The 22,262-nt window shown below is 55.1% G+C and overlaps 1 protein-coding gene across 1 annotated transcript in view; it reads left to right on the plus strand.

Moving 5' to 3' along the window:
* INPP5A (inositol polyphosphate-5-phosphatase A) overlaps positions 1 to 22,262 on the plus strand; it is a 158,438-nt gene that overhangs the window by 29,374 nt on the left and 106,802 nt on the right. The window lies entirely within an intron of this gene.

Raw genomic sequence — 22,262 nt, forward strand, 5'->3', positions numbered from 1 at the left:
ACAGAGTTTGTAAATGTTGTGATTCTCTGTTCCTTAACCACCCGCTGTCGTGTAGGCGCCAGCAGCAGCCCCGCACGGCGCCGCGGGCTCTGGGCACAGAAGGTGTGGTTTGTGTCCCGTAGTCCTTGGGCACCTGTTGGAGAGCTTCACTGTGTCCCTTGGACTGTCACCCGGGCTGTTCCCCTAGGGCTGGTCTGTGTCTGCTGGGCCTTCAGTGGTAACCTGAGAAGGTGGCGCTGTGGCTCCGGACGAGCTGCCGCCTCGCGGGCAGGACGGCAGGATGGAGTGGCCCTCGCCAAAATCAGGGACAGGAACGAATTTCCACGTGGTGGTGACAGCTTCCTTTCAGGAAGCTTCTCTGGGCGTCATTTCAGCCTGTTACCCATTTCCAGTGTCAGGATCACATGTCTACAGTTTTCCAGCCTTTCTCGCTATTTCTGGGAACTTTCTGCTTCTGGGAGCAGGTGGGATTGGAGCAGCCCTGTCCTGTGTGGCCCCGCGCGCGTGGGCCCTGCATGGCACCCCCAGCTTGTCCCTTCACCGCACCCCCCCTCACTTGTTGGTCACCGATGCTCCTTCTCTTACTTAATAGTAATTTTGGAAAAGGGCGTGGTTTATGAATTCACTTGATTTGCAAAAGAATGTTTTCTACTTTTTGCTTTGGAAATACGGTAAGGTTTGTAAAAAGTGAGTGTTCCAGGCATTTGGGAAATACCGGCCTCTCACCCCCGCCCCCCCATGCAGCCTTGTCCCCCGGGACCCCACACCCCCCTCCCCTGCTGCACCCTGTCTGGGCTGAGGTTGGGGGCACCATTGTGGGCTTGCTGGGCAGGGGACAGTCTAGAGGGGTTGCTCTGGAGAGTGAGCTGGGGGGAAGGGGCTCCCTGGGGAGGGCGACTGGGGGCAACTGTGCAAGATTAGATGGGGGAAGTCAAGTGACCTCAGGGAGGACTGAGGCTTGCTAAGGCGGGGGCATGCTGAGGGGCTAGGGCGAGGCCGATTGAGGTCACGCATTCTCTCGGGAGGTCAGGGGCCTGGAGGGGCAGGGCAGCTGCAGGAGGCGTCTAGCGTAAGGGGAGCGATGTTGTTCCGGAGCAGAGTCCCGCGCCCTCTGTGCCTGGGGGCTGGTGGCCAGGAGAAGGGTCCTGCTGGCTGGAAGCAGCGGATGGTTCTTGTTTGTTTGTAGACACGTGTGGCCAGGAAGAGCCCCGTCTTGACACTGACCATCTGAGTATTTTGAGAACACAACCGTGATTTGGGGAAAGCACAGATTTTTCCAGGCCTACATTTGGAGCAGGATGAGGTGAGGCCCTGCCCGCTCGGAGTCTGCCTCCCAGCTGCTCTGGTCACTGTGCCTCGCTGGGCATCTGGAGGCCAGGGCCGCGACCCTGTCCGCCTCAGGGCCTCCTCTCTGCTGAGACTCGGCGGGGCAGCTGGCAGTGCTGGGCCCTGAGGAGGAGGCCGCAGGCCGGGCTGGCGGAGGGTGGGGTGGCCCAGGTGTGGCCTCCAGGTTGCATTATGTGACAAGTGTTCTGGGTTTTCTGTTGTGTTCACATGGTTTGGGGGAGTCGGTAACTTGGCACCTTGTCAACCCCCGCAGTCTAGCGCCCCCTGCGGGTGCTCCTGACTCCTCAGGAGGGGCCTCACCTGAGTGCTCCGGCAGCTCCCATCGCTGGGCTCTGGGCGTGGGTCTGGGTGTCGTCCGCGGGCACTCCCGCTGGCTTGTCTGTAGGGGCGGAGACCTGCCGCCTTTCCGCAGGCACACAGCCCTCACAGCCTGCGGCTTGGTGTGGTGACCCCAAGTCCTGCAGGCACGGCTGGAACCACCTGCCACCCTATCCCCGTCCCAGGTCCCCGTTTGTGATGCCTGCTCTGGGTGCCGCGATCACTGTCAGGCAGGGAGCCTGAGTGACCGGCAGAGAGCCTGAGGGGGAGGGGCTCAGTCCCCACGGGGTCTTGGCTTGTGTGCCTGTGTCCACGCTGGGTCCATTTGAACCACGACGGACTTGCTTCCTGCTGCAAAGTGGCTGCAGCCTTGGAAACTGAGGACCTTCACCATATGGCTCAGGGTTGGGTGGAGGAGATAGAAGCAGGGGTCTTTGGCCCCCAGGGCTCCACACTGACCTGAGGGCGGGTCACAGGGCTCACCCCACCCAGGGTACCCCCCCTTGCTTCTTGAGTCCTGGCCAATAGCCCTAGGACACCTCTCTGTCCCTCAGCAGTGTGTGCTGTCCGTTTCAGGGCCGGGACCGCGCGTTGGGTGTTGTGTGTCTGCTGGGGCATCCCGTGGCAGGCAGGGAGGGCCTCGGTGGTGTGTGAGGTTCCCACTGCACCCTCTGCTCCCCGTGGAGGTTGGGCATCAGGTCGTGGGGTCTCCAGGTCTGCTCCCTGTGCTCTTGGTTGTGTGGGGGGCATGTGGCAGGGCCACTCCAGCATGGGTGGCGTTGGGTGATGTGGTAATTTCCCACAGGGAGGGGGTACTGTGCCGGCTGGGCATGGTGCCCCTGGGTGGGGCACACAGAGACCTCAGGATGGGCCAGCGCACAGCCGTTCATGCCTTCTCCCACGTGTGTGCATCAGAGGCTGCTGGAGGGAAATGCGGGAGAAGGGGGCGGCCCCCCCCCCCGTGCACCGGCGTGGACCTCGAGGGGTGGGGTGGGGCCCTGCTCTGGTCCTCCCCCACTGCTCCTCAGGCCTGTGAGCTGGTCAGAGGGACAGGGCACAGGGGGCACTTGGGGAGATCTGGCTCCCTTGTACAAGGGCCTGGGGCACAGGGGAGAGGTCAAGAGAAGGTGCTGGCCCTTTTCCTCGGGAGGCTGGTGACAGTTGAGGATCTGGCCTCCCTGAGCCTGGTAACGGCAGCGGGTCCACCTTGCCAAGTGGAGGGTTCATTGGGCCCGCGCTGGCCATGGGCCTGGGAGATGGGCAGCTGAGGAGCCCCCCAGGGACTGCTGTGTCTCCCCAGGTCATCAGCCAGGCCCTCAGGACACAGGAGCCCTCCTCCTCGGTGGCCCGACTCCAGCCTGCTGTGCGCAGCTGGCAGGCCGGGGGCTTTGGAGGTAGTCGTGCGTGTGAAGCAGCCTGCTTGCAGCTGGGGGCCTCACGGGCACCCCAGCGTGCCAGCCCTGTTCCTCCCCAGGTAGGGACCGCAAGAGGCTGGGGGTGGGTGGGGCACTCAGCATGGCTCAAGGGTGGCTCCGCCCTGATGGCCAGTGAGAAGCAGGGGAGGAGCTGGGGAGGTTTCACATGTGTTTATTTTTTAGGGGCCCTATTTTTAGACTTAAGTTATTTTGGACTTCAATTTTAGAATTTTCGAAACTCTCCTGAGACTCAGAACTCGCTTGTCTGATTGTTGGAGGAAGGGTTTTGGGCCTTGCTGCTCATGACCCTGACCGTCTCAGGCTCCTGGTCTCCTCGTTGTCCCCGCAGCTGTCCAGGGCAATGGGGCCTCTCCACCCGCCCCCCAGCACAGGCTGCGGGGGTCTCCGGCCCAGAGAGACCCCCCTGCGGTGGGGCTCTCCTCCCAGTGGGGACTTAGCTGGGGTCGGGCTGGGCCCACTTTGCAACTGACCTGCCTAGGGCTCCAGGGCTGTGTCGGCCTGGTCCAGCATGGAATTCTGTGCCAGCTGGAAGTGGAAGAAAAAGTCTCCCAGCTCCGGGCAAAGTCATGGAAAGGACCTCAGAGACCATCAGCTTCAGTACTTCTTTATTTTTAAACTCTTTCCTAACATTTTATTGTAAAACTTCCACCGTGCAGTAAAGTTGGAAGAATTTCATTGTCAGCGCGCGTGGACTACCAGCTGGGTTCTGTCATTAAGGCTTTCCCGTGCTTGCTCGGGCGCGTGCTTACCCATCCGCTCATCCGTCAGTCGCTCTGGGCTTCTGTGCATTTCAGTCAGTGGTCCCAGTGTCCTTCCCGCAATGTGCTTCAGTAGGGATACCGTTTGCTAGAGTTCAGTGTTGGTTTAGGTTTTGCTTTGATATAAAATTTATGTTCAGTGGAACGTACCAGTTTAAGTGTACATTTGCCAAACTGTGATGAACGCTTGTGTTTAGCCCAAACCATTATCTAAATACAGCACATGACCATCACTGCAGTGGGCCCCCCGCCCTTCCCCCGGCACCCCCATCCAGGCAGCTCTGGTTCCCCCTCCCGGCTGGCTTTGCCGTCCGAGGATGTCGCATCAGGGGTGCCCTTGTGCCCCTGCTCTGTCGGAGACTGGCCGGAGTTCCTCCCGCTCCATTGCCAAGGATGCGGGGCCGTTGTCCCGCGTGGCCGTTAGGGGCGAGGACACCGCGCACGTTTTCGGCAGGTCGTCTTGTGAGCATACTTCCCGCGTCTCTTCGGTAATTCCACCCGGGAGTGGGTCTGGGGTGTCTGGGGTGGGGATGGGTTTAGTTCGCCAGAAGCTGCCAGAGCTCCTTCCCAAATGGCTCCGCCGTTACACCTCCCTGTTTTGGGTGTGCCTCCGTCACCATGCTCGGCGCTTCGGTCTGTGTCGTTCTAGCCCTTCTGGGGGTGCAGGGGCATCTCGTTGGTTTCAGCTTGCGTCTCCCTGGTGACTGATGACGTCAGGCATCCTTCCAGGTGCCTGCTAGCCATCTGTGGGGGGGCGTTGGTAAAGCATCTGTCGCTGTCTTTCGCCCGTTTTTTGTAGACTGAGTTTGTTGCGATCACTGAGTTGTAGGAGCTCTTTGTTTACCCTGGATGCCAGTCCTTCGTCAGGCACAAGTCCTGCAAACCATCTCGGGCTGTGGTTTGCCTGTTCGTGTTCTTAGCGGTGATGTCGGCCACCAGAAGTTCCCGACTGTGACTCCTGCCTGATTCTTGCTTTCCGTGCCCTAAGAAGTCTCTCTACTGCCAGGTCATGAAGAAGACGTCCTTGCTTCTCTTAGGAACGCTGTGACTTAACCTTCTACATTTGGGTGTTTCATTCATGTCAGATCAGTCGTCTGTGTGACATAGGGTCGTGGTTGAGATGCGCTTTCCCCACGTGGACGTCAGTGGGTCCACCACCATCACTGCAAGGTTTTGCTCCCCCGTGGATCGCTCTGGCATCTTTGTTGAAAGTCAGTCTCGATGTGTGTCTGTTCCAAGACTCTGGTCTGCCCCATTGGTCTGTTCACTGAGTTTTCCTCCAGGACCACCTGCCTTGACGACTGTCGTTTGGTGTTAAGTCCTCTAAGTGTTCTTCTTTGAAGATCGCTGTGTGCGCTCTAGGCCGGCGCACTTCCACGCACGCTTTAGAGTCAGCGCTCAGTCTCCACAGAGGCTGCGGTGCTGGCTGGCGCCGCCTGAGTCCGTGGGTCAAAGTGGGGGAGCTGGCATCCCAGCCGTTCCGCGGCTTCTGCTTGTGGATGACGCGTCCCTTCCTTCCTGAGGTCTTTAATCTGTCCTGCAGTGTTTTGTGGTTTTCGGTGCAGAGGGCTTGCACATCTTCTGTTAAATGCATCCCTTTGTGATTCCTGCTTTTTGCATGCTGCTGTAAATGGCAGTTTTATACATTTTCCAATTGTTTGCTGTTGTTGTAAAGATATGCAGATAAGTTTTCCTGTATCACCCTTGTGTGCCATGACCTTGCTAAACCGTAGCTTTTCAGAGACCTTAGGACTGGACGTGAGCAGCCGGCATCTGCAGACAGAGCTGTGCGTCCCTCTGCCGGCCTCCCCGCCCTGCTCAGGGCCTGCAGCCCGGGGGAGGCGGGGGGGGGGGAGCGTGGGCTGCGGGGCCCTGCTCTGCCGGGGGAGGTGCACACTCGTCCACCGGTAACGGTGGTGGGGCTGCAGGGGTTCCTTCCCTTCTTTTTTTCAGATGTCCTTTATCAAACCGAGGAAGTTTCCATCTATTATTTTGCTGAGTTTTTTTTAAAACCATGAAAGAATGTTGAATGCTGTTAAATGCTTTCTCTTTGTCTGTTGACATGATCCTATAGTTTCTCTCCATTGGTCTGTAAATCTGGTGGAGTACATCAGGTTTTCAAATGTTAAACCAAGCTGCTGCATTCCTGGGCCACTTGGTCATGTCCTACTCTTTTCCTTACGTCTTTCCGCACTTGGTTTCTGTTTACGTTCAGGAAAGACATTGGTCCGCGCTTCCTTGCCGCGCCTTTGCGGGTCTCCTGTGTCAGGGCTGCGCTGCCTCACAGAAGACCCTGAGAAGTGCTCTTCCTTCTGCATTGTCCGAGAGCCGCGCTGCGCAGGCTGCGCCGTTAGAGCCACGTTACACGGGTGCTGTTAGAGGCGCGCTGTGCGGGCGCTGTTTCTGTCTTAAGTGGCTCACGGAATTCCCTAGCGAGACCGCCTGTGTTCTGTGCAGAGGCTTTGAACACAAGCCCGGTTTCCTTGGCAGGTGGGAGTTCTCTGCTTCGCTGCGTGGCGCGTTAGTTTCAAGGCCGCCGGAGCGTGTCCGCTTCCCTTGAATTGTCGCCCTTGTGGGTGTGGTGCTCATCCTCTCTTACTACGTTAGTGTCTGTGTTGGTAGCTCTTCTCTGGTTCCTGATGTTGGTCATTTGTGCCCTTTACCCTTGATCACTCTACCCGGGGGTTTGTCAGCTTTACTGGTCCGTTACGAGCCAGCGTTCTGTCTGAGCGTCGCTGCATCAGAGCACAGAGGGGTGGGTGGCAGCCGCTTTCCGCTCAGGCCTCCCCGCCTGTGCGGGGCTGCTGAGTTTTGTAGGTTGGAGTGGAGGGTCCCGGCACCATTTTAACATTTCCAGTGTAAAATTTGGCTCATTTAAAAACCAAAGTGAATGGAGACAAGGTCCCCGCGGCTGAGCGCTGGCCCTGGTCAGCCCTGGAAGACTGTCCTGCCGCCCTGCCCATGGTCTGACTGCTGCCTGTGTCTGCCTGAGGCTGAGTGGTGCAGCTGGGGTCGCCGGCGGGGCCCCCCCGGGCACGGCCCTGGCCTGACCAGGCGGGCCCTCTCCCACCTTTCCCGTGCCTGGGGCTGCGCTGGTGCTCCTCACTCTCCCCGCTGCTCCCCCCGAGCTCTGCGCTTGTGTCCCTTTCCCCGGGGACGTGCTCCTCCTGTGGGGCCGGTCTGCAGCCCGCAGCAGCCTTGCTCCCAGGACGCCTTTCCCTGCCGTAAGCCGGGCTGCACACTGTGGCAGGGGCAGCGGCGTTTGGGTGATGCCCGGAGGGCTCATGTCCCCAGGGCCCCAGGTGATGGCTTCAGTCTGTCGTGATCAGGGCTGGCCATGGGTCCCCGAAGTCCAGCATCTGTGTTCATGCTGGATGAGGGATGGTGCCGCGGGGTGGAGAGCCTGTCATTGAGGACGGGGTGTCCTGCAGGAGAGCCGTGTCGAGGCCCCCTGGCCGTCTCGGGGCTGGGCTGTCCTCCCTGCAGGACCTGCAGAGCTGTTGGGAGGCGCTGCGTTTCTCACGCCTGTGCTTCTTCCCATCCGTCCTCCGCCACCTCTGGCTCTCCTGCTGCACCTGGGTCCTCCAGCACAAGTCACGCCCTGCCCTCCGCGAGGGGCCCGCAGACCGACCCACAGGGCGTCACCTGGACCGTCACCTCCTTGTGAGGTCGTGCCAGCCTGTCCACCTTCCTCGCCCAGTCTGCGCACGGCTGCCTGCCTCTCCCCGGAATCCCACGGGGACTTCATCCTCGCCACGCAGTCAGCAGTGTACCCGCCTGTCACTTGTCCTGCGGGCGTGGGGGCTGCCTGACTGAGCAGCCGCAGTGGATGGCCTGCTGGAAGAGCAGGTGACTGGGGGCGGGTGACTGTGAGGCCGTTGACGGTGTGGGGAGGGGTCTGAGGTTCTCAGGGTGACGGCAGCTGCTGTATTTCTGGGCTTCCCCTCTTCCTGAATTTCCCAAGGTTTCTGAAATGAGTATGATTCTGTTTTGAAAAGAAGCTGCCTTATGAATTGTCCAGAAAGGCATCGGTGCCCTGACTCCCTCTTAAGAAGTGGCTGGACCCCCACCCCGGCTCTACCCCAGGCAGCCCCCTGACCCCTTGGGGTTTTCTTCTGGTGTCTGCCAGTGTTCCTGAATGCAGGCTCACACCTGGGGTTTGTGACCTTATGTGGACTGTCCTGCTCTGCCCGCAGGCCGCCCCCACCGCCGACCTGCTCTGGTCTAGCGCAGTTTGGGGTTGGGTCTCCATCAGGTCTGAGGTCGTGGGCACCAAGTGCACATTATTCACAGCTTAGCCGTGTGTTCTGCTCTCATTTTATCTCTTCACAGTCTCCTTTTTATTAGAACAAAACAAAACAAAACAAAACAAAACACCAAGCCATTTAAAAAAGGAAACAGAACCAGTGTGAGGAAACAGGATTTGGAGGATGGGAAGGAGCCCGCTGGCCGGGAGGCAGTTCAAGTGCGTGTCGCTCCACTGCTGATGCAGGCGTTGAGGGGACAGCGGGACAGAGGCGGCCTGTGGTGGTGGTGGGGGCATGGAGGGGCTGCAGGAGGAGCCCCTCCCCTCCTCTGTGGCCCTGGGCACTGTCCCTGTCCCCTGTGCCCAGTCTGCCCTGGAGGGAGGTGGGGTCCTGGCGCCCTGTTTGCTGGTCTAGCCAGAAGTTGGTGTTGGGGAAGGACGCAGTGGTGTCAGGGAACCTTGGCCCTGGCCCAGGGTGCCCCATGCGGCTCTGTGACACGGACATGCTCAGATGATCAGACAGGCGTATCTCCATGCTGACTGCTCCCCTGCCTTGGACATCAGCCTTTTATTCTGTTTCCTTTTGCATCTGGTGCTTGGAGTCCAGCCGGATGGGCCTCTGTTGAGAAGTGGGGCTCACCGCTTGGTCTCAGCCCTGATGGTGGCCGGAAAGGTGGATAATTTTATTTTTTTATAGGCCTTTATTTCAAAGTTAAACTTGCTTTGTTTCTTAGAATTTGATCCTATTTGATGATTCATTGTTATTCAAATCCATTATGTTCTGGGGCACCCTTTAGGGGAAGATGTGTATTTTGTTATAAAATTTGCCAAGCCCTCCTTCCCCGCGGAGGTTCTCAGAGCATACGTCTTCGTGAGAGGTGTTGGCATAATTTATAGAGACGCCGCTGGCTTTTTCTTTCTCTTTAATTAAAGAGGAGGATGTTGCTGAGTTATTCTTCATGGGAAAACTCCTTGCTCTTCTGATTTTCATTTTTTCTAATTCTCTGCCAGGTTTCTCTAAATAGACCTGATGTGCAAACAGAGGGCGGACTTCAGAGTGTGGGCTGCAGGCCTGGCTGCCCCTCGCTGGGCCCCCGACCCTAGGCGGGCTCGCTCGCGGCCCTGCTTGACGCGCCATCGGTCCTGGCCATTGGTGGAAGGCCCCATCACTGCTTCCTCCTGTGGGACTATTTTTAGCCTCCGTGTATCTGTGACTGCACAGACAAGATTTCCTTTCTGGTGAAAGGAAACGGCTTTCCACCGGGATAAGCGTGTGGTGTGGGGCAGGATTTCCTGAGGAATCTGCAGCATCAGTGCCCGCCTCAGGGTGTGTCTGGGGCCTGGCCAGAGCTGCAGCTCGGGGTGAGGGAGCCCAGGGTGCTTGTTTGTTTTTAAATGACCCACATTTGAAAGTTGTACTGCAGTGTTTTAGAAAGATGAGACTCTGTCCCAGTGTACCCGGTTCTGCGTTGTCCTGTTCCCCTGGGGTGTAGGTGTGGTCAGCTCTCCAGTGGGTCAGGACTTGGGGCTCCGGGGGCCTTGACTCCACGTCTTCCCTGAGCCCAGGCTCCAACCAGCCTGTGGGCGCCACGTAGTCCTTTTCCTGGTGGTCATGGTCATGCTTCCCGGCCCAGGGAGAGCCCATGTGCCAAGTAAGCCAGCAGGTTTCCTCCCGTTCCTGTAGGTCCCGGAGGATGGGGTCTTGAGGTGGGGAAGGGCCAGAACGGGGGGGCTCCTGGTTCCCCATCCTGAGACCCCCAGGAGGAGACAATGCCCGAGGGGGCGGTCAGCTCCAGAAGGTGGCCTGCTGGGGTGGCCTTCCAGCACCTTGGCCCGTCCCACCGGCTGCCTGCCCCAGCGGGCTCCCCGGCGCCCTCTTCCCAAGGGCCTCCCTCTGGCCAGCTCTGCCCCCGCCAGGGCTGCTCTGAGCCCCTCTGCAGGCCTCCCTGGTGGACTGGGGGGCTGGTGTTTGAGCCCAGGCGCCCGGGTGAGGGAGAGAGACGAGGGGCGGGGGCTGGGTCCGTTCTTCACAAACTAGCCTCTCCTGGCCTGCCCCTGGCTCGTGGGTGCAGGTGCCGTGTCTGGGGGTGGGGCGGCACCCAACCCACGTCTGGCGCCCTGCAGCCTCCCCCAGGGTCCAGCCCGGGGAGTCCAAGTGGGGATGGCCAGGTGGCGGGTGGACGCCCGGGCACGAGTGCTACCAAAGCAGTTCTCAGGGTGTGCCCCCACCCAGAATCCTGACATCATGTTTCATGGATTCTAAAAGTACGTTTCCCATATTTTTGGTGTCTCTGAATTGAGACTAGTCTTTGAAGTTCAAAGGCTCACAGGGTGTCTGATAGAGTGGTGTCTTGGATTCACAGAAGTGATGTCATCACTGGTGATGTAGCTGAGGGACCGTCCCAGAGCTGGTTGCCTTATCGGGGAGTCCAAGGGTGTCCTGTGGGAGAGGGTGCCCTCACTGCTGTTCCTGTTGAAGACTGTGGGCTGGAGGGGCGGTGCCTGTCCCAGGACCCTGCAGGGAGAGCTAGGATTTGACCCTGGCCTCTCTGGGTGCCACGTTGTTAAGGACACCTCTGCTGCTCTCTGAGCCTGCTTCCCGCCCTGTAAAACGGGGCCCTGCCCGCAGAGCAGAGTGGGGTCGGGTGGAGTGGGCGGCAGCGCAGGCCTGGCTGGGTGCACCGGGCCCAGGAGGGGAGCCGCGGGAGCCGCGAGTGCGGGCGCGAAGGGGGCCCAGTCCAGCTGGAAGCAGCGGCTGCTCCAAGGGATGCTGGGTGGATGGGCAGTTGCTCGGACCGGTGACCATCATGGGCAGGATGAGTCACCAGGACCAGCGTAGTCCTCCAGGCTGGCCAGGCTGTCACCCCGAGGTGACCACTGAGGAATCGGGTGGGAGCAATGTCTGGAGCTTGGAGAGAGTGGTGGATGGAGGGGCCACTCAGTGAGAGCCAGGACGTCAGCCGAGAGTCACGGCTGCCTCCTCAGGCCTGGGGCAGCTGGGCCCTGGCGACTGTCCACTGTGAAGCCCCTCCCGGGCTGCAGGGTGGCTGGCAGAGTGGTGGGGGGCATCTGTCTGGAAGGTACATGCAAACATCACGACGCCCAGAAAGACGCTGGGACGGTTCCTGTCTTAGCGCCGTGGGCCTTCACAGTTGGGCCTTCCTGGCCTAAAGGTGCCCCAGCCAGCCCGGCTTGCGTGGACCAGTCACCTCCCGCGACTCCACGACATTGCTTCCCCCGGTTTCCGTGTGGCTCAGGGTCACCGTTGGTCTGGGGTCATGGTTCTTCCGTCTCTGAGTCAGCCCCCAGCCTTGGTCTTTCTGATGCTGACCGTGGGGACCTTGTCCCGTAGGGTGTCCACAGTTTGGATCTCTGGTTGGTCCTTCCTCTTGGCTTCAGCTGAGACCTTTTGGGCAATGTGGCCCCCTCCCCCACCGCAGTCCGGCGCTCGTCCCATCGCACACACGGAGGCTGTCAGAGTCTTTTCTGTGACTCTCTCTGGATGTTTTCGCATTTTCTACCAGAGTTTTTGCCTTTTTCCCCTTGACTTTAAAGAGTTCTTGAAATATTAGGAAGACTGTCTCTTCATCTGTGATAATATATATATTTCAAGTGTTTTCAATCAGCTTTACCTTTGTCTTTTGATTTTGCTGATTTTTTGGCCATGCATACTTGTTTTTAATAGTTAAACTATGATACGAATGAACATATCATTCTTTTTAAAAATCGTATTTGGATTTTGAGTCATGGTTTATTTCTCCATGAACTTTAGAATCAACTTACCTGGTCAGGCTGGGTGGGGCAGGTCACTGGCAGGTGTCGTCTGGGGACAGTGCTGCTTGGCGGTGCTTTTATGGCGCTGAGTCACCGTCTCTGAGCACAGGGAGGTCTCTCCAGTGACTCACGTCTGTTTCTTGTCTCTGCCAGTTATGTCTCAACCCTCTTCTCTTAGGAAATTGTCACATTTTAGAATTTATTCCTAACGTTGACCTTTCCTTACGTTGCTGTTGTAAAGGGGGCTTTCGTCCCCACGTGTCTTCTGACTGGTTGTTGTTTGTATTTGTGACGGCCGTTGCTTTTTGTGTGTTAATTTTATATCCTGCTATTTTCCCTGAATTCTTTAATTGTTTGTCTCGGTTTCACCACCGACTCCTCGGGTTTCCCAGATGCACCGTCACACCGTATGCGGGTGCGGCAGCCTGGCCTCCCGCTAAGTTATTTCCCCCTTTTGCTCTCAGTCTCTGATGACACAGACCCAAGGCAGAATGGCACTGGGAATGATGGGTCTCTGTCATGTCGCTGAGCTGGGTGGGGGCTGGTGCTTCCCCGGGAGAAAGGGACCAGCTCCAGGGTGAGGGGCAGGTAGCGGGGCAGTTCTTCTAGCACGTGCATTCTGTGATATGCCAAGTTGCTGCTATTACACGAGAAGTAGTAAAAACAAAGGAAGCACTTCAGTCAAAAAATAAAATACAGAACCATGACACAAACTGAAGGAACACAGGAAGGATAAATCCAAATCCAAATATTGCTGAATAAGAAAACAGGAAAAAAACCAGGAAGACATTAAAGTAAGGAAATATTAAGAGTTATTTGTTCGAATACATAAATATTTGATTGGGCTAATTATTTGGGAGATGGAGGAGGGAGGGAAGGACAGACAGACTGACCACACAGTAGCACTTGGGAACAAGAATTACTCATACAGTTTAAGCATTTGGATAAAATTGTCAATTAGATCCTTACCACAGACATTGTACCAAAATAAAATCCAAGTGGGGAAAAGTGTTTAAAATAACACTTGTTCTACTTTGTTATGCACATATACGTTTATAATATTAAGGACGTGTATTGGTTTTCTGTGCTGTGTAACAAACCATCACAGACCTGTGGTTAAAACAAGCACCCGTTCCCGGCCCTGTGTTTTCTGTGGGCGGAAGTCGAGCACAGCTCAGCTGGGCCCCCTGCTCAGGGTCTCGGGGAGGGACCCCAGGAGGGAAGGGTCTGTGTCTGAGCCCCTCTGGCTGTTGACGGAGGTCCTTCCCTGGAAGCTGTAGAGTTCATGGCATCTTGCATCTTCAGGGCCGGCAGGAGAGAGAGCCCTTTGCTTCCAGCCTTTGACCTTTAGATCCTCTTTTCAATGGCTCATCTGATAAAGGCAGGCCTACCCTGGAGAATACCCCCTTTGATTAGTTTAAGGTCGACTGCTTTTGGTGTTTAATTACATCTGCAAAGTCCTTTCACCTTTGCCGTGTGTCACCTGGTCATGGGAGTGACTGTGAATATAGCTTACATTCCCAGGCCCCGCCCACACCTAAGTGAGGGCAGGGCACCTGGGGGGCTTGCTAGGGGGCTGCCTGCTGCAGGGAGAACCTGTTAATTCCTGGTTCATTAAAGTCTTAGCACAAACGCTGTTGACTTTTACTGAAAAACTTCTCGGTTAATTTTTTTAACCTTCACTTATTTCTTATCCATAATTCTTCCCTTATTTAAATCCAGCTGCTGCCCTATGTAATTTTGCTTCTCCCTGAGAAAGGTTTGAAAACATTACTTTCAGGTCATGTCTACGGGTGATGAATATCCTCCGGTTGGTTTGTCTGAGTGAGTCTTTATTTCTCCCTCATTTTTGAAAGATACTTTTGCTGGGCACACAACCCTGGGTTGGTGTTTTGGTTTTTCCTTTCACCGCTCGGAACATTTCACTCCGCTTCTTCCTGCGCGTGTGGCTTCTGTCGGGAGTTCACGGTGATTCTCAGCTTGGCTCCTCTGCAGATGAGGCGTGGTTTCCCTTCCTTCTCTGGAAGCTTCTCCTCTCTGGCTTTCTGCAGCTTGGCTGCTTCGTGCCTTGGGCTGGGGCATGCTGGTGTTTATCCTGCCTGAGGCTCTCTGAGCTTTTTGGGTCTGTGGTCTGGTGTCTGTCATTAATTTTGGGGAAATTCTTGGCCGTTGTTTCTTCAGATTTTTCTCTTTTCTCTTTCTTCTTCTGATACTCCTGTTACATGTGCATGTATCTTTTGGAATTGTCCTGCAGTTCTTGGATGTTCTGTAATTTTTTTTCCACTTTTTTACTCCCTGCATTTCAGATTTGGAAGTTTCTAATGACATGTCTTCAAGCTAATTGTTTTCTTGTCTGTGTCTATTCTGTTCCTGAGCCCATTGAAGGCATGCTTCATTTTTGTTAGTGTTTTTGATTTCTGTTGTTCCCTTTTGATCCTCCCATTGCTCTGCTTGTATTACCTGTCTGTTCCTGCATGCTGTCTGCTGTTCCCATTAAAGCCCTGAGTGTGTTAGTCATAGTTATTTTAAATTCCCTTTCTGATAATCTGTGTCATAATTGACTCTGATTCTGATGCATTTTTTAAAATGTCTTTAGACTGTTTTCCTTGCCTTTTGCTATACCTTTCTGTCAAAAGCTGGATGTGCTGTATCGGGCGATAAGAACTGAGGCAGCGAGGCCTCAAGCGTGAGGCGAGGAACTGGGCTGTGTGCACGGTTTGCTGTACCTGTGGGGTCAGAGGCATCTCATGCCCCTTGTGTCCTCACTTTTGTCTCCCCTGCTGCCTTGAGCTTCCCTAAGGACTCCTCCTCAGAACTAGTCTGGTCTTGCCCCCTCACGGCTAAGGTCCACCTTCATCACCTGCGGCCCCGCTGGAGCAGTGGTGAGGAGTGGGGGGAAGAGAGTACCCCGCAGTCCGCGGTTAAATCTCAGCCTGCTCGTGGGGCTGTGTCCCTGCGCTGTGGCCTCCGCACGTTTCTTATCTGCACCCCACCCCCGGCCCTGGCCCTATCCCTTAGATGAGATAGGAGGGCTAGCAGGGGAAGGGTCCTGCCCACAGACGGGCTGGGGCTCTGGTGCATCTCTCCTGTGCTGAGCAGGCTTCTGAGAGTGCTCTGGGTGTATCTCACAGTGGTTGCTTTTTCCCTTCCTCTGCCAGAGCCAGGAGGGCGTCTTCACTGTGAGTACTCTGTGGGGTACCTGGGAGTAAAACCTAGAGAAATGTAGGGCCATGCTTAAACCTGGGGTCCCACAGAATTTATTGCTTTCACGCGTGTCTGCTCTCCACTCCCAGCTTGTCATCAAAATTACCATCTGCGTCTTCCTACGAGGCTCTGGCTCCAGCAGCTTCTCCCGGTGAGCAGATTGTATTCGTCTGCCTCCCCGCCTTCAGGGTGGAGGGTGCTAGCCATTTCAGTTCTCTGATGGGACTAAGAAAAGTCGTTGCAAGGATGGAAGTGAGGACTTGCAGGCTCTTCACATGTTGGGGCTGTAGCTGCAAGTTTCTACTTAACTTTGCAGTTCTTTGTAGAAATGAATGTTTGATTTTCTGCCTTGTTAGTGTGGTCGGCTGTGCTAATGGCTTTCCTAGCATTGAACCGTCTGTGCCTTCGTGGTTTAGTGCACTTAGTTACGGTAAGTGAACTTCTAATGTACTGCTGCATTCTTTACTTTTGGGGATTTGTTTTGAAGCCATAAGTGACATTGGCTTGAAGTTCCCCCCTTTGTGTATGCTGTCTTTGTCTTGTTCATAGCCGATATGCAGGTTTTCCTCATTTTTTTTTTTGTGATTTAGAGCTGTGCTGTCCGATAATGGCTACTTACAGGTGTCTAAATTAATTAAAATTAGAAAAGTGAAAGTTCAGTTATTTAGTCACACTAGCCACATTTCGAGTGGCAATTTATCTAGTGCAAATAGAGAGCATTTTTGTCATCACAGAAAGTTCTGTTGTGCTGATCTGGAATCAGAGGAACTTCCCGTGTCAGTGGGAGGACGTGCGATCCGCACTGCCCAGTCCAGTGACCACTGTCGCAGGTGGCTTTTGGGCATTGCGTATGTGTGGTGCTTGTCGTGTGGTGTGTGTGTGTATGGTCTGCGTGGTGTGGGGCGTGTTTGGTGCGCGTGTGTGGTCTGTGTGGGGGGTGTGCGTGACGTGTGCTTGAGTTGTTGGTCGCCTTCCCACTTGCCCGTGGCGGCTCCTCACGCAGTGGCCGCGTCCGCGCGGGTAGCCTGCCTTTTATTGTGCTGACAGTGAAAGCGGTTGTTTCAGAGGCTGCTGAGGTGCGGAGAGCTTTCACTGGTTTTCTGTTCTTCAGCTTTTGGAATTCAGAGTTCAACACCGAGAGTAACGTGCGCGGTGATTACAAGCACATGAAAGGTGAAGAAAAGAGTAAGAGGTTGCTTCAGATACAATTGCTCCAGAATTTTGGTGTTTTTTTCACAGTCTTTTCCCCCCACTCCTTTAACGACACTGTGGAGAGGGCTGGAAGCAGCTGCCGTGTGGAGCCCCCGGCCCCCGCCCCTGCACCCTCCGCCCAGCCCTTCCGTCCCCCTGGGCGCACGAGGGTCCGTCCTGGTCAGCGCGGGCTCGCGGGCGAGGAGGCGCGGGTGGGGGCCCGCCTCCCCTGCGCGGGGCTGTGCTGGGCTGTCCTGCCGCCGGGCTTGGGCACGGGCGGGAATTACTCTGTGCGCCTCCCACCTCTGATAGGGTGCGAGCTGCTTTGGGCTCACGTGTGCTCATCGCAGGTTGCGTTTTTTGCTAAGATGCACCCAGTGCAGCGTTCATCCTGCTGCCCGTCTGCAGGCGCGCGGGGCTGTGGCGTCGCGCGCGTTTACAGGGCTGTGTGGGCGTCACCACTGTCCGTCCCAGGAGCTGTTTCATCGTCTCGTCCGTCTGCGTTGTTGCCTCCTTACCTCCTTCGGTGGGCGCACCACGTGATTCCTCCGTGGCCTCTAATGCTCTGCTGGAGTGTTCTTTATCGTAATTCTCTCGTGAGTGATGTTATCCCGAACCTCTTTGTATACAGAGCATTTTTGCGGTTTAGAATTCCTTTTCTGAGGATTGGCTTCCAGAAGTAGAGCTCCACGTTTGGAAGGAGTGAGTATTTTTAACTTTCTTCCAGCCACGCTTTGGTAGTTTTGGTACTGATCACGAGAGCAGCTTTAGGGTGTCTGAGGGGTAGATAGGTGTGTGCTTTCTGTGACGCTGAGGCCAACTCACTCAGGCCCCGGCCTGACCGCGCTTTGGGCTGGAATGAGAGCCTTTAAGAACTAGTTCGTGGGTTTACCTTTTATCCTTATTTTAAGTGGCTTTAAAAATAACTGCGTTAGCCAAACATGGGCCGTAACTCTGAGGAGGCCGAGAGCCGGCAGACGGCGTGGCCTCAGGGCCTTGCCCACAGCTGCTTCTGGGTCAGAACCACCGCGCTGGCCAAGTTAGCCCCTGGACGCAAGTGGACTGCGGATGGCAGCCCAGCAAGACCCGTGGGGGTGGGGCCCCCAGTGAAAGGGTGCCGTGGCAGAGTACGCCTAGTCTTACAAACAAGTCCGGGATGTGTGCATTAAAAAGAAATCGTTTTTCTCTTGGTCTTGGCAGAAAAGCAGTGTGTGTGTGTGTGTGCACGTGCGCGCACATGCACATGCTTGTGTTTTATGTCTGAGGATCTGTTTTCTGGGCATTTGGGACCATGATGACCAAGCTTTTCAGTGCTTCTTGTCGGTTCTCTATGCATTTTCCCTTTTTTCTCACAGCACCTGGGAGACGTGGCAGGCGTGTTCATGTGCAGTTCTGTTGGTGTGGTTGGTGTGGGCTTGTCCAGGGCAGAGACAGGGACTGGGCGTCGTCCACTGCCTTCCTCCGGGGAGCAGGCGCTTCTGGGAGCCCAGCTTTCCTTCCCTGAGGACCTCGTGATCTGTTGTTAAACTCCTTACATCCCGTGCAATAAGATTTAAGATTTTAGGATATCAGGCTGTAATTTCCGTTGTAACTTTAAATGAATTGCACGTTTTTTCACACGTCTTCAGGAATGCATCAAGAAGGTTGGACAGTAGGGTTATATGTTGCGTGGGAACATTTTTATGCATAGAGTTTAAAAATTACGTGTCGACGTCTCTGATGATGCCGGCATGACAGAGCGTCTGGTCGTTCCTGCTTGCCTGTCCGGGCTTTCTCCTGTCGTTGTGAGTTGTGTGGTCAGTGTGCGGAGGGGCAGCCCCGGGGCTGTCTGTGTGTCTGTCAGGTTGGGCCCCGGGAGCCCCTCCTCAGCACTAGGCTTGACGCCGTTGTTGCTCCCCCGTCGTCCAGAGACGGGGAAATGCAGTGAGGGGCGTGGAGCCGCCGTGTGGCCTGCTGAGCCGCAGCCCCGGTTGCGGCGCTCCGGTGGGGCTGCCGGCTGCTTAGATTGATTTCTCCAATGTTTTATTGGTGAAATATACATACCAGGAAATTTACCGCTTGAACCGAGTGTACGTTTCAGGGGCAGGACGTACATTCACACTGTTGTGCAGCCATCGCTGCCATCCATCTTCAGAACTTCTCGTCTTTCCAAACAGAAACTCTGCGCTCGTTAGACACTGACTCCCCACCCCCTCCCCGTCGCCCAGCACCCACCACCTACTTTCTGTCCCTGTGGATTTGACTGCTGTCATGTCTTCTATGAATGGATTTATACAGCATTTGCCCTTTTGCGACAGGCCTGTTTCACTTAGCATAAAGTCTCTAAGAGTCATCCAAGTTAGAGCATGCCAGAGTTTCCTTCTTTTTAAGGCTGAGTAGTATTCCAGTGTATGGATAGACCCACATCTTGTCTGTTCATCCTTCAGTGGGCACCTGAGCTGTCCCGCCTTCTGACTAATTGTGAGTTACTTATGCTGCTGTGAACATGGGTCTACAAATAGCTGTTTGAGTTTCTGCTTTCAGTTCTTTTGGGCAAATACCCAAAGTGGAACTGCAGAATCATATAGTAATTCTATTTTTTAATATTTCGAGGACCCTCCATACTGTTTTTCCCAAGTGCTTGCACCAGTTTACATTCCCGCCAAGAGTGCACAAGGGTCCTAATTTCTCCACATCTTCACCAACATTTGTCAATTAATCAACTTAAAAATAATGGGTCTGAAGGGGTTTTGGTTTGTGTTTCCATAGTGACCAGTGATGCTGAACGTCTTTCATGTGCTTGGCCGTTTCCGTATCTTCCTTGGAGAAATGTCTCTTCCAGTCCTTTGAATAGGGTTGTCTTTTTGTGTTGAGTTGTAGCAGTTGTAAAAAATATATCCTGGGTAGTAGCCCACTTTGGGTATATGGTTTGCCCGTTTTTTCTTGCATTCCACGGGTTACATTTTCACTCTTGATCATGTCTTTTGAAGCACAGAAGTTTTAAATTTGGGGGTAGGCCAGTTCATTTTTCCTTTGGTTGCTTGTGCTTTTGGTGTCATATCCCCAAAATCGTTGCTAAATCCAGTGTCATGAAGTTTTCCCCCATGTTTTCTTCTAAGAATTGTATAGATTTAGGCCTTATGTTTAGGTCTTTCATCCATTTTGAGTTATTTTTTGTATATGGTGCTAAGTAAGAGTCCAACTTTATTCTTTTGCGTGCAAATACCTGGTTTTCTCAAAATTATTTGTTCAAATTACTGCCTTTTCCTTGTTGCATGGCCTTGGCACCCTTGTCAGAAATCATTCGATTGCAAACGCGATGGTTTGTTTCTGGGCTCTCTGGTCTTTGTGCTGAGCTTCCCACGCGATTTTGCTGATTGTAGCTTTGAGATCAGGGAGTATGAGATCTCTGATTTGTTCTTCTTCAAGACTATTTTGACTGTTTATGATCCCTTGAGAGTCCATATGAATTTTAGGATGAGTTTTTCTACTTCTGCAAAAAAGTACTGGGAGTTTTAATAAACTGGAAATTTTACTAAGAATGGCATTGACTCTGCAGATTGCTTTGGATGATGTCGACATCATAACAATGCTGTCTTCCGGTCCATGAACATGGGATGTCTTTCCATTTGCTGGTGGATGTCTGCTTTCCTTCAGAAGTGGTTTTGTAGTTTTCAGCGTGTAAGTCTTTCGCGTCCTTGGTTAAGTTTATTCATAAATACCTTATTATGCTATGGTGGATGGAAGTTTTTTTGTTTACTTTTCGGATTGTTCATTGTTAGTATATAGAAACACCACTGAATTTTGTGGTTGATTTTGTGTCTTACTTTGCTGAATTCATGTATTAGTTCTAACAGGGTTTCTTTTTTTGTTTTTGTTTTTGTTTTTCAGAATCTTTAGGGCTTACTACATATAAGATCATGTCATCTGTGAACAGAGATCATTTTACTTCTTCCTTTCCAGTTTGGATGCCTTTTATTTCTTTTCCTTGCCAAGTGCTGTGGCTAGGACTTTCAGAACTATGTTGAATAGAAGAGTTGAGAGTGGGCATCCTTGCTTTGTTCCTGGTCTTAGAGGAAAGGCTTTCAGTTTTTCACTATTAAGAATAGTGTTGGCTGCGGGTTACTTCAATTTTGAGTGAAAACTACAAGAAAATGAGATAGTGACCCAAGAATTGGACCAGAGGAACTTAAAGTCCTGAGGCCACTTCCAAACGTGACTGCTGTGTGGACATTCACATTGGTGCTTTCAGAGCATTGACCTGGCTGGGCCACGCACTGGAGGTTCTGATCCGTTGGCAGGCTGGCAAGGTGCTGCGATTGCTCACAAGCCGCCTGGGTTGGATGTGGGGCCGAGGGCCACTTGAGCATGTGGGCTCCTGGTCCGAGCCGGAGTGGAGGGTGCTCTGGTCAGTGTTCCGGGGACTCCTCGGCAGCAGAGCAGGTGCCCCACTCACAGGCTCATGGCAGTGTCCCTCCCTTCTGTCCGGAGGCCTTGCGGGTCAGGGACACTGAGGAGAACAGGCCATGGTCTGGGCCTCAGGGGTGCGGGGTCCCCGCTGCCAGCTGCATTCTCCTTCCCTCCAGGGCTGAGCCTGGGCTGCAGGGGTGGTGGAGGCGGGCGGTGGCCGTGGTGTGTGCTCACGCATGTGGGTGCGTGTGTGCTAGAGGCATGTTGTAGAGGACCTGACCCAGGTTCTGCTTGCCTGGGGAGACAGTAGGAGCCAAGGCATCAGAACTGGGTGGAGGAGTGTTGGGGCTGAACCCCAGCCATGTGCTGGGAGGGGTGTCACTGTCAGACCCGATGGCCTTTGCACTGGGGACCCAGCGGAAGGGCTGTGCTTGGTCACAGGGCATGTAGGTATACCTGTGTCGCCATGCTGCCCCCAGTGTCCACGCCTTGATGTGCGGTCAGGCAGTCCAGGGTCACACAGGGCAGCCTGAATCGTCCTATGTGCACGTATTCGGCTGGTGACCACGGGGGTACCTGCCGTACAAGTACAGTGCCCGCGGCCAGGGGGCGGCAACCTCGTGTGCTAACCTGCCCGTGCTGTCTGGTGGCGTCTGGTTCTCTCCACACATGGAGGTGCGTCTCCTTCACTGGGCTCACCTCCCGCCTTTCTTCCAGCTCCGAGTCTCAAGACCCCTGGGCGAGCAGCTTTGGGGCGACAGCCTAGGTGCCACCTGGAGCAGCCCGGCCTCTAGTGTCGCCATCTCTCCGTCTCTCCGTCTCTCCGGGTTTTAGGAATGCGGGGCACGGCCACACTTGCCCTTGGAGCCTGCCGCAGGCCCACCCTGCAGTGCTCACCTGGGCGGGGTTCTGGGATGGTGGCGAGGTGGGAGGTCAGGGCTGGTCCTGGGACGTTTGCACTCTGCCTTTGACTGCAGAAGGCCACCTAGAGCAGGGGTTTGGTCATGGATGCGGTGGGAACGTGTGCGTCGGGCTCTGAGGGTTGGGCTCTGGGGGAGGAGCAGCCGGGAGTTCACGTCTGGCCACGCTCCTGGAAGGCGTGGCTTGAAGTGGACTCCCCTTGTCCTCTGTGTGTAGGCTGTGCCCACAGGCCCTGGCATCAAAAGGCTGCTGAGATGCTGTCCTCCTGTGACGCCCCTCCTCCCTCCCCTGCGAGGGTGACAGAGGAGGCGGGGGTGCCCTTCTCTCTGTGCAGGAAGCGGAAGTGCCCGAACTTGGCCTTGGTGATGGGAAGCCCCACCCCTGGCTGGACCCTGGCACTGTCTTTGCTGGGCGGGTGCCCAGGGCAGCTGCCGCGCCCCACTCTGCAGGGTCTGCAGGGCTCTTTCCATGGCCGTTTTCCCTTCGTTCGTTAATTTACCTGCAGTTTGGGCTTCTGGGTTTCCAGACACGTTAGAAACATCAGCTGGTAAGAGGCAGGGAGCGCCCGCTCGTGTGGCAGCCACGTGCTCTTGCCTCTTGGGCTGTAGGGGATGCATTTGGGCCCAGCTTGGGTCAGCCTGGACCCCCGGCTTCACAGCCTGGGCTCCCAGGGTTCTG

This window comes from Vicugna pacos, chromosome 11 (genome assembly GCF_048564905.1).
Source record: "Vicugna pacos chromosome 11, VicPac4, whole genome shotgun sequence".
NCBI lineage: Eukaryota > Metazoa > Chordata > Mammalia > Artiodactyla > Camelidae > Vicugna > Vicugna pacos.